Source organism: Oxyura jamaicensis, chromosome 3 (genome assembly GCF_011077185.1).
Source record: "Oxyura jamaicensis isolate SHBP4307 breed ruddy duck chromosome 3, BPBGC_Ojam_1.0, whole genome shotgun sequence".
In the NCBI taxonomy this organism is placed as follows: domain Eukaryota; kingdom Metazoa; phylum Chordata; class Aves; order Anseriformes; family Anatidae; genus Oxyura; species Oxyura jamaicensis.
In genome coordinates this window covers 23,634,398-23,644,279 of record NC_048895.1, presented here as the reverse complement: position 1 = coordinate 23,644,279, position 9,882 = coordinate 23,634,398, and the positions used below count along the sequence as shown (strand labels likewise).

General features: G+C 39.5%; 1 long non-coding RNA gene across 1 annotated transcript; it reads right to left on the bottom strand.

Annotated features, from left to right (window-relative positions):
* Positions 1 to 2,876: 2,876 nt before the first annotated feature.
* LOC118164606 lies at positions 2,877 to 8,236 on the bottom strand. The gene is made up of 2 exons (XR_004749564.1): positions 3,513 to 8,236; positions 2,877 to 3,455 (listed from the first exon to the last, which is right to left on the bottom strand). It is a non-coding gene; the product is annotated as an uncharacterized LOC118164606 (long non-coding RNA).
* Positions 8,237 to 9,882: the final 1,646 nt, after the last annotated feature.

The following is a 9,882-nucleotide window of genomic DNA, read 5'->3' as shown; positions in this document are numbered from 1 at the left end:
ATATTTGCTGGCTTCTAGTCCTTTCTGTGGTAGCTTATTATAAAGTCTGTGTAGTTAATGGCAATCTCAATGCAGTGCAAAAACATTGATTTACAATTTAAAAGATTACAAAGCTTTGAAAAGCTTCTGACTAGGTTTTATATTTGGCAGAAGGATCAGCTGACAAAGCATTTTATTTTATGCATATCACATAAATTTTAAATATTGCTGATTCTTTCCTAAGCAGCAGCTTATCTCCAAGTGGTGGTTGGGGAACATATCATAACCATCTGCCCTTCTCAAAGGCTTGTGACATTGTCTAATCCCCTTTTGGCTCCTGTAAGTATTACGTCTTCTCTCAACCGAGTTTACAGGCCCCAGGGTCTTTCCTCTGCAGGTTATTCACCGTCTTTTCTGTCCTCCCTCGCCCTCTCCACCCATGTCCCATTGAGGTGAATCATACCTGCATTTTCATTAATGACAAAAAAGGAGGATAATGTCATTTTTTTTCCCTTCCCATGCATGCTGCAAAGACAGCAACCCACTCAGTACACATCTGTTTGCAACACGGGTTCCAAGCGTCCTCAAGACGATGTTTTATCTCTCCATCTAGCTTTTGTCTCTCTAGGCACGAGCCATGATTTTCTTGTGGAATCACAGACGTAAGTATAAGATTGCAGACAAAGTGCACTCATCTGGCAAAAACATGCCCTAAATTGTTGAGTCACCAAACATATGAGGATGGAATTTGGATTTACACAGAACCACATAGATACGTATTACTGCTATGACCTGTTGGTTCTTGGGGGTCTGAAGTAACACCCTGCATCACTATGAGGAGCATGCAGCCTCCAAGGTGGCCATGAACCCCTTCACAACAGAGCCTTTTGCCAACATGCGTCACCTCTCACCCTTGTGCTGGCTTCCTGGAGGAGGAATTTCCTGTTCTAGGTACTGCATGGTAGAAGTATAGCACACAAGATTCAATCCCCAGACTGCCTTACCTCCTCATTCCACCATCACCAGGATTTTAACAAAATAGCAAATTCCTTTATCTGCACAGAACTCTTAATTTTGGTATGGCACTTGAGGTTCCCTAGACCACATCTCACCTTTAAGTAAGAGATTTTCAGGAGAAATAACAAAATGAATCAACACTGTTATAAGCAGTCCTTGGGTGGGTTGCAAGTCAAGCTGCTGATGGTTGAGTAAGTTACAGAATGCAGTAACCTCCCTGAAATAGCCTCAAATGTTATGAAATTGAATTTGTACACGGAAAGCAAGGAAAACAGACCTTTTTTTTAACTGGACTTACAACTACGATTATGACGACAATGGTGGGTCAGAATGTTCCTGTTACATCAGTGCCTCTATAATTAGCCCCTAGTTTTTGTTTTTGAGAGAGCAAGCACATCCTCCAGCTTGCCACTGGCTGCTACATTAATTGCAACACAAGTGCCCCTCTCTGTCTGCCAGCATCATGCTACCTTTTCACCTCCAGTTTCTCAGGGCTTAAAAATCACCCCACTGAACTGCCTCTTCGACATCCTCTTCTATTTGATGTACGATGCAGGAGAGCTGGCTCCTCAGCTGGCTCAGTGTCGAACCCCCAGCAGCTGCACTTATGCCAGCTCCTTGGCTGATGCACATTTGCACAGTTCATCTGATCCCAAAGGAGCTACACCAGTTTACAGAAGGAACTGGCACAGATAATGCTGCTCTACTCCGTATAGCATTAACAGGTCCTCTAATTATTTATTGAAAGAACATTTTATTTTCCTGCTGTGCTCTAAAGCCAAGTCCTTCCCAGGTGGTCTCAGTCCAGTGCCTGGATCTGGATGCTGAGCTATTTTTGAATGCTCATAAGTCCTGCGTGCCACAGTCAGGTAGTGTTACCAGGTTTGGCTAGCTGGCCAGAAGTTAAAGCACATTCAAAGTTCTGAATGTGATGCTGGGCACAAATATGGGAACACAACTTGCACCATTTAATGGTCTCAGTAAACCAAAACACAATTTTGGCTACACGAGACATCAGTGCATGCAGATGTTATACATGTAAAGCATTATACCATACTCGTGGTTATAGCACAGGAGGGAGTTGACATAGTAAAATGAGGCCCATCACTCTTAGAACCACTTCAACATTTGATTAAGTACAAAGGGAAGGGTTTAAAGAAATTACAGTGAGGTAAGTTAAAGTTAAGTGACTAAAGTTAATTACAGTACAGTGATTTCTAAAGCACACCTTACAGCACTGACTGCTATGGAAGAACAATATGCAAAACTCTGACACGTATCTGTTTCATTACAACAAGGGAACAATACCGATTTCAAATACTGCTACACAAGTAGTACGTATATGTATGCAAATAAATGTCTGGTAGGGAAGGATGTATGTGTAATGTAACCTACTGTGTTATCCCATTGAAATTCTGTGGCTGAAAAGGTGATGGCTGAAGCAATGTGATTGGGAAGCAAAACTTTTTCAGCATTGCTTCCTTTCAAAGAACACAGATTGTCATAATTAAGGAAAAAAACAAACAGTGTTTTCTGAAAAAGTATTTTTTCCAGAAATATTAATTCCTACAGTAATAATTTAAACTGTGGAAAAAAAAAAAAAATCCTTGCCTTTTCTTCAGTTTTTCTCCCTCCTTTTCAATCAGTTTCCACTGGTATAAAGGAAATAAGTAGACGGGAAATGGAGACAAAATCCTCAAAGGAACGAAAAAACTTCATGGATTTTAAAGATAAAGCAAAGCTCTTTTCCAGATGGAAAGTGCAGAGAAATGAGAGAATAAAAGCTTTAGTTGAGTAAAATTTTTATGTAAAAAAATTAAGAAAAAGAACTGTTACACTGAAAAAAGCCTTTTTTCTTTCTCCCCCCGCCCCCCCCCCCCCTTTTTTTTTTTTTTTTTCCCCATCAATACTATTTGTAGCATTTCAAAACCTCATACAATAAGGGCAGCCAGCCTGCAAGTCTGGAAGGGAATTCAGCACATTATTGGTGGATGATTTCAACATAGCCACAAGGGGAATGCATTTAAAGATCCATATGTTTGGTTGGCACCAAATCAAGTTCCATTAAATAACACTGTATTCAGCTACACAACAAATTTACTTACCATACATTTCACATGAGAACTAATTTGTTTGATAGGAATATTGCTGATGTTTATATTGGTTTACTGTAATGAAAACAGTATTTTCCAAACTATGAACAAATGCATACCAGTAGTTTTACAGTGGCTTAACCAAAGTACTGGTAGTGCTTCAAGAAGGGAATTTATACAATACGTATGTTTCTTAGTGCTGCTCACGCCAAATGTAGTATGGGGTTCTGCTACGAAGAGGGAACCTTCTTGTAATTCCCGCAGAGCAGACGTGATTTGCATGCTGGTGACGGGGATAGCTGCTAACACCAAATTCAAGAGTTTGCCGTAACCATGTTCAGAAATACCAAACAGGTATGTCTAGTCCTGGTAGAGTGGAAGCACAATACAATCCCCTGTAGAGCCTTCCTCATGAGGCTCTACAGAAATTATGAAGGCACTATTTTAGCTGAGCATCAACATCCTAAATTTTAGATGTGAAACAAAGGCCTTTACATGAAAACACAGAATTCACATACTGTTTCCTATCTGGTCAACAAAGCTGCCAAATATTTTCACATACAGAAAAACACTGGCGATGGAGTTGTGCTATAAAAACAATAGAACATCTTGAGGATTTCACTTAATAATTCCATGTGGTCTGGCATTAATCAATTGGACATCTTCAGGAAAAAAAATATATATTTCCTTAGTGGGAAAAAAAACAGTTCTTCCAAGAAAGTCACCTTCAGTGTTTCACATGTTTATATTTTTGCTTAGAGAAGCATCATTTAAAGAAAACAATTGAGAAGGAGCCAAGGATGATTTAATGATGCACTTACTGAAACTTCTGCAAATTGTCTTTTTTGTCAGCTTTCGATATACAAAATCTGCCTTGGCACTTGTAATCTTAATATCACATTCTTTTCTCTTCACCAGGACAGTTCTGGCTTCTGGTTATGAGTCATGCTAAATTATAAATACAAACAGAAGCATCAACTACATTATTTCCAAATACTATGTCAACTTATTATTAAAAATACTTGCAGCACCATGCTTCATTTTTGATCTGGTTCATTACTGAGAAAATTACTTAAAATTAATCCATGGTATTCCACATCATTTCATATGTGCTGCAAGTGTCTTCTCAGTATAAAAACCTTTCCTTGTAAAAAGAAAAATCTGCATGGTTTTCTAAACGTAAATCTGACGTACAGTGTCACGGGACCATTTATTCCTCTACAGGCTGCCTGGTCAATAGGACAGGGAATTCGCTTTTAAACAAGCTTTGTCTTCCTTCCCAAACCAATGGGGAAAGAAAGATGACAGTGCAATGTGCACTTGTAAAACCTAACTAAAAAAAAATACTCTGATGTATAGCAAGAAAGGATACCTCCCATTTCCAAACACTGAGCTCCTCATTGGGTGTTTATGTAGACTGTAAACTTTTCAATACTAGAAAGCATTCATTTCTCTCAAAGGTGCAGGACCAAGGCGTAAGTCAAGTTAGGTCTATGGATAAAACCTAATTTCTGCATATTTGGAAAAAAAAATATTGATGGTGATGCAGTTGTTCTCACCCAGAAGGTCATCAGTCAGCCATTACTATTTCTGCACTGTAAACATAATGGAGGGAAGCTTATTTTTAAGTATAAATTAAGTTTGCTGCCAGAATGATGCATCACATTAACCTGCAAATTGGTCTACCTTAAACTTCAGGAAAAAGTAAACCTAAAGGAGAGGCCTTTCTCGAATATAGGCTTACCTTAACTGGGCTGAAGATTAGCTATTAAAAATCACATCCATGAAAGGGATGGATGGTCGAGCATTCAACCATTCTTACTACTCTGGAAGTATTAAATCACTGCCTTTGCATTTTTGGCACAGTACTGTGACCAAGATTCATAATTATTTTGGCTGCCCCCCACAAGACCTTGGCTACATTAAGAATTTCACCCTAAACCTTCCAAGCTAAAACAAAACAAACTCCATCTTTGAAGTCAGACTTGCTACTTCGATCCATCAGTGGGAACCATAGGCTCTAAGGCAGCAGAGGTTGTTCACAAGCTAGAATACTAGTTTTGGCTGAAACATGCTACAGGGAGGATTTTTAAGTTTAAGATCAACTATGCAGGTAAGCCTTGCAGTCTGATCTAGTTCTGCATAGTTCAAAGGTCATGAACCAGCAGAAGTCGTATTTTATAAATTCCTTACTCTATACATGACAGTAGCATCTCATAGAATCATAGAATATCCCAGGTTAGAAGGGACCCATAAGGATCATTGGGTCCAACTCCTGGATGGACTTGATGGCCTATTTAATTCAAACTACAATACAACGTTTGATGTCTATTGTATATGCTCTGACAAACACCTTCAACTACATCAGGAGAGCACAAGCAATCTATTAATAAATCTTCTGCAGTTTTCTTCTGAGTATCAGTATCAGAGTATTAGATTATTACTCCTTCGTGTTGCGTTTAATTTAAAACAATAAGGGCTTTGCAGAACCCTGTGCAACATATCCTCCAACCACAAAATACCGGCCCCATGAAGTAGTGGAAAAGTTGTAAGTGTACTCTGGCCTATTTTGACTGTCTTCACTATGTTTTAAGGCCTAGGTTACAAAGTCTCATTGGCTTTGTTCTCAGGCATCTAACTTCCTCATCGCTAGCAATTCGTGATCCAACAATAATGTGTAACACTCAATACACAACTTTTTTTGAGAACTTAAGTTAATAAGGAACAAGCAACTTTTGCTTGCATTTTCATAGGAACCTATGGATTTACAGAAAAAGCCACAAAAAAAAAAAAAAAAAAAAAAAAAAAGGAAAGAAAATCAGGTGCCTCCACACCAAGGCAGCATCTGCAGCCCTCACATGCATAACAAAAGAGTGCAATTTCTGTACTTCAAATCAAACTCACAAAAGCTATCTTAATCACCCTTAGGTAATCTAAGGTTGTCAGTCAGCTATGCCCTGAGGAGTAAGGGGCCTTACTAGATCCAAACCACAGTTACTGCTAACATTTATTTTTTTTAATCCAGAGAGGATTTTTTTTTTTTTTTAATCTGCCTGAGAGGGTGCAAGTCTGTATCCCACATGCGCAGGAGTTTATTCAAACCATTTATCAGTAGTCTGAGGCAAGATACTCTGTCTCCTCTACTTCAACTGCAACAGGTAACTATTCTCTTAGAAGAGAGATGGAGAATAAGCTTAACTCATTCCCAGCTACTCACCTAAGCAAAGAAAATACATGACACCTTCTCAGTTCCAGTGAATACAATCTTCCACTGAATATAATCAATACTAAACAGATGTTTGATAAATGGACTATATAGGTAACATGTTAAGGCCTGGCACACAGGTGAACATGCACAGAGAGGCATGGGAATTAAATCCAGGCATAACACATCTCTAGTTAAAACTAGCCATTGTAATACAGATTGGTGGTGGGGACCCACTGACCTCCTTCTGGCTCTCATTTGTAAAGACAAATATTCTCACTCACAGCTCTGTACAGGAAAAACACTTGTCTCCCACATTCTGGGTGAGTGCTACTGATCAACTGGTAACTAAGACATGAACAGGATGTAGTGAAGTCCCACAGCAGAGAACAGAGACATGTTTGAGCATGTAATCTGATACTGAAAATAGAACTGCCAGCTGTTTCTTCTACGTAGTGATATCATATCCCCCCAGTGGAAGGGGGTAAAAAAAAATACTAAGAAAGTAGGAAACGGAATGAATTGGTAATAGCGTTACTTCCTTTCTCTGGAGTACCTTTAACTATCTGCATCACAAATAAAGATTGACTCAAGTCAGAAAAGGCACAGTATAGGTTTGTCTTCTAAGTTGTCTCAAATAACCTTAGCTGTCCTAGAATGTGTGCTAATGGGAAAGTAAACTCCCATTGCTTTCCTCCATCTCTGTCTTAACAAATTTTATGCTGTCATAGCCCACTAGGTTCCCATTTCCATGTTTTGCCATCTGGATCTCATCTTTATAAATACAAGTTACATTCACCCACTTGGCTCACTTCATCTGTAGAGACTTGTTAAATAGCTTTAAAGATGATTTACTGAAAAAACCTAGAGCTAAAGATTTAACAGGAGAATAGATTAAGTAGAGAACTTCTTACTTTAATGTCAAAGTTACATTACCAATGACTTTTGGCTTCCCACATTGATCAGCTGATTACGGCCTCCTTTACATTTGTTCTCTAGCTTGGTATGCTTGTTCTAGCACATTAATTACTCAAAAGGTACTCAAGTTCACAGCAATGATCAAGACAGATTTCAAACGTCTGAAATACAACCGTGTGATATCAGAAAATTAAAAATTGAGTCCGAGTACTGGGGCTTTGTTTCTGAAGCAGTACAGAACACCCTCGCTGAGCCCAAGAGAGTTAAACTTTCATTTAAACTAGTTCTCTTTAGCTCAATAAATTGCTTTTCAACGAAACAGTACCAAGATCCAACAAGATAATATCAATCTGAATAGGTCTACTCAGTCAGTTATATTTTTTAATTTAGTGTTCATGCTAAAATGCCAAACTCTATTCTAAGTTATTTTTAAAAAAGGGCCTTGGAAGAGTTCCACAATGGCCATGAACAGCATGCCAACTAATCGCTCCTGCCTTCTCCAGATCAGCACAGAGCCATCTTCTTCCTAGTTAATGTTCTTTTGTATCTTCAGTAGTTCAAATGATACAGATCCATTCTTGGCACTGGAATTTTTCTATTTATTCCTCAAAATGATGTACAGGACTCTATCACTCAAAATGTTTTCTCTCCTTCAATCTGAAAGAAAGAAATGTGAGAAAAGAGAAGGACCTGGGGGTGTTCAAGTATTAAAAACTGAACATGAGCTGTGCTTGCAGTCCACAAATCCAGATGTATCATGGGCTGCATCAAAAGAAGTATGGCCAGCAGGTCAAGGGAAACGATTCTCCTGCTCTACTCCGCTCTTATGAGACCTGGCCTGGAGCACTGCAGTCAGCCCTGGAGCCCCTAGCACAAGAAAGATGTGGACCTGTTGGAGTGGGTCCAGAGGAGGGCCACAAAGATGATCAAGGGGCTGGAGCAGCCTGTGAAGAGAGGCTGAGAGAGCTGGGGTTGTTCAGCCATGAGAAGGTTCCAAGGAGACCTTGCAGCAGTCTTCCAGTACTTAAAGAGGGCCTACAAGAAAGCTGGGGATACCCTTCATCAGGAAGTATAGCAATAGAGCAAGGTATAATTGTTTTAAACTAAAGTGAGGTAGATTTGGATTAGATAATAAGGAAAAAAATATATATATTTACTCAGAGCATAGTAAGACTCTGGAATAAGTTATCCAGAGAAGCTCTGGATGGCCCATCCCTGGAAGCGTTTAAGACCAGGTTGGATGGGGCCTTGAGCAACCTAATCTAGAGGGTGGCATCCCTGCTTAACATACAACCAGTTCCAGTTAGTCAAAAGGGAACACTTCCCAATCTTTAAGCATTCTACCAAGTACTTCAAAGCCCACCCAGCAACCAACAGGTACATCCCTCATCTGTAGTGCCATAAGCTTTGTTGAGATGCCCACTTGGGTAATGAACCACTGCCTTGTGCTCCACTACCGATCTGAAAATGATGAAAATGAAATTTTGGAACTATAGTAAAAATGGGCCAGGCCCTAAGTTTTAGTCTGTTTGTCCAGTCTTAGCAAGGCACCATCTCGGACACAGAACCACACCATCCTCAGCAAATGGGCTAGACATGCACTGTCCTCACTGTAGCTATCTGCATGCTGAAGGAAAACATTATTGTTCTCTACCTTCCAAAAATGTTGAACTCAGATTCTGAGATGTGGGATCCCCTCACAGCATAGACCTAACAAATGCCAGTCTTATGTCACAATACATCTCCTGCATAGCTGGAGTTTCACTCACAGACCAAGGAAGATGGAGGAAAACAGACGCGAAATAGGGACCTGTTTTTTGAGAATGCCATGAATGTATACAGGTCTTTGTAATTGCTCTCAACTACAGCAAGAGAACAAAACCAAACTCTGTATCCACTGTATTTGCAGTTATTGAGAATAAAAACAAACAAACAAAAAAAACAAAACAAACAAAATGACAACAACAATAAAAAAAACTGCCAAAAGAACAGTTTGACTTGGTAATAATTTCTCAACTGTTTTGTGTTATCCTCCAGCCTTGTTAAAAGCCACCTTGCCAGGAGCCTGCCACTTTCCCATCCAGCTGGACTTGCCACCAAAATGAATTACCACCTTGCACTAGTGGTTCAAACAGCCTCCTGATAGGAACTGCAGGAAGAGCAGAAAATAGTGCAAAACTCAAAATGATGTATTATCACTCAAATGTTAGAACTCTACTTGTCAAGGACTGTAATTAGAGCTGGACCAAAGCAATGTTAGCTCAGCTGCCTCTGAACACACCTGTTTCAATTTAATTTGTAATAATTAGGAAGCCTAGGGAACCAGGAAAAAGTGCTTTTCAGTTACTGTTTCAAATAGCAGAGTTTTCATGTGCCATTTAGAGTCCTGTTTTCCGAACAGACTGCTGACTTGCTAATGCTAGCAAAATGAAATAAAGCAAAATATTTTTAGCAGCAGGAAGTTGTTACTTGCTACTGCCAATTACATGCCTTGTACTTGAACAGTGACATTTTTTCCCCTTTGCTTATTCTTCAAGATAGGTAAAAGCTGGCTTAGGTCTCAGTGCATGAGAATTTGAACAAAACTCAGTCCCCTGGAGCTGGCCGACACTTCTGGAGTCATAGCCAATACTGGCAACAATCTGCTGTGACAGAGCAAACAACAGTGTC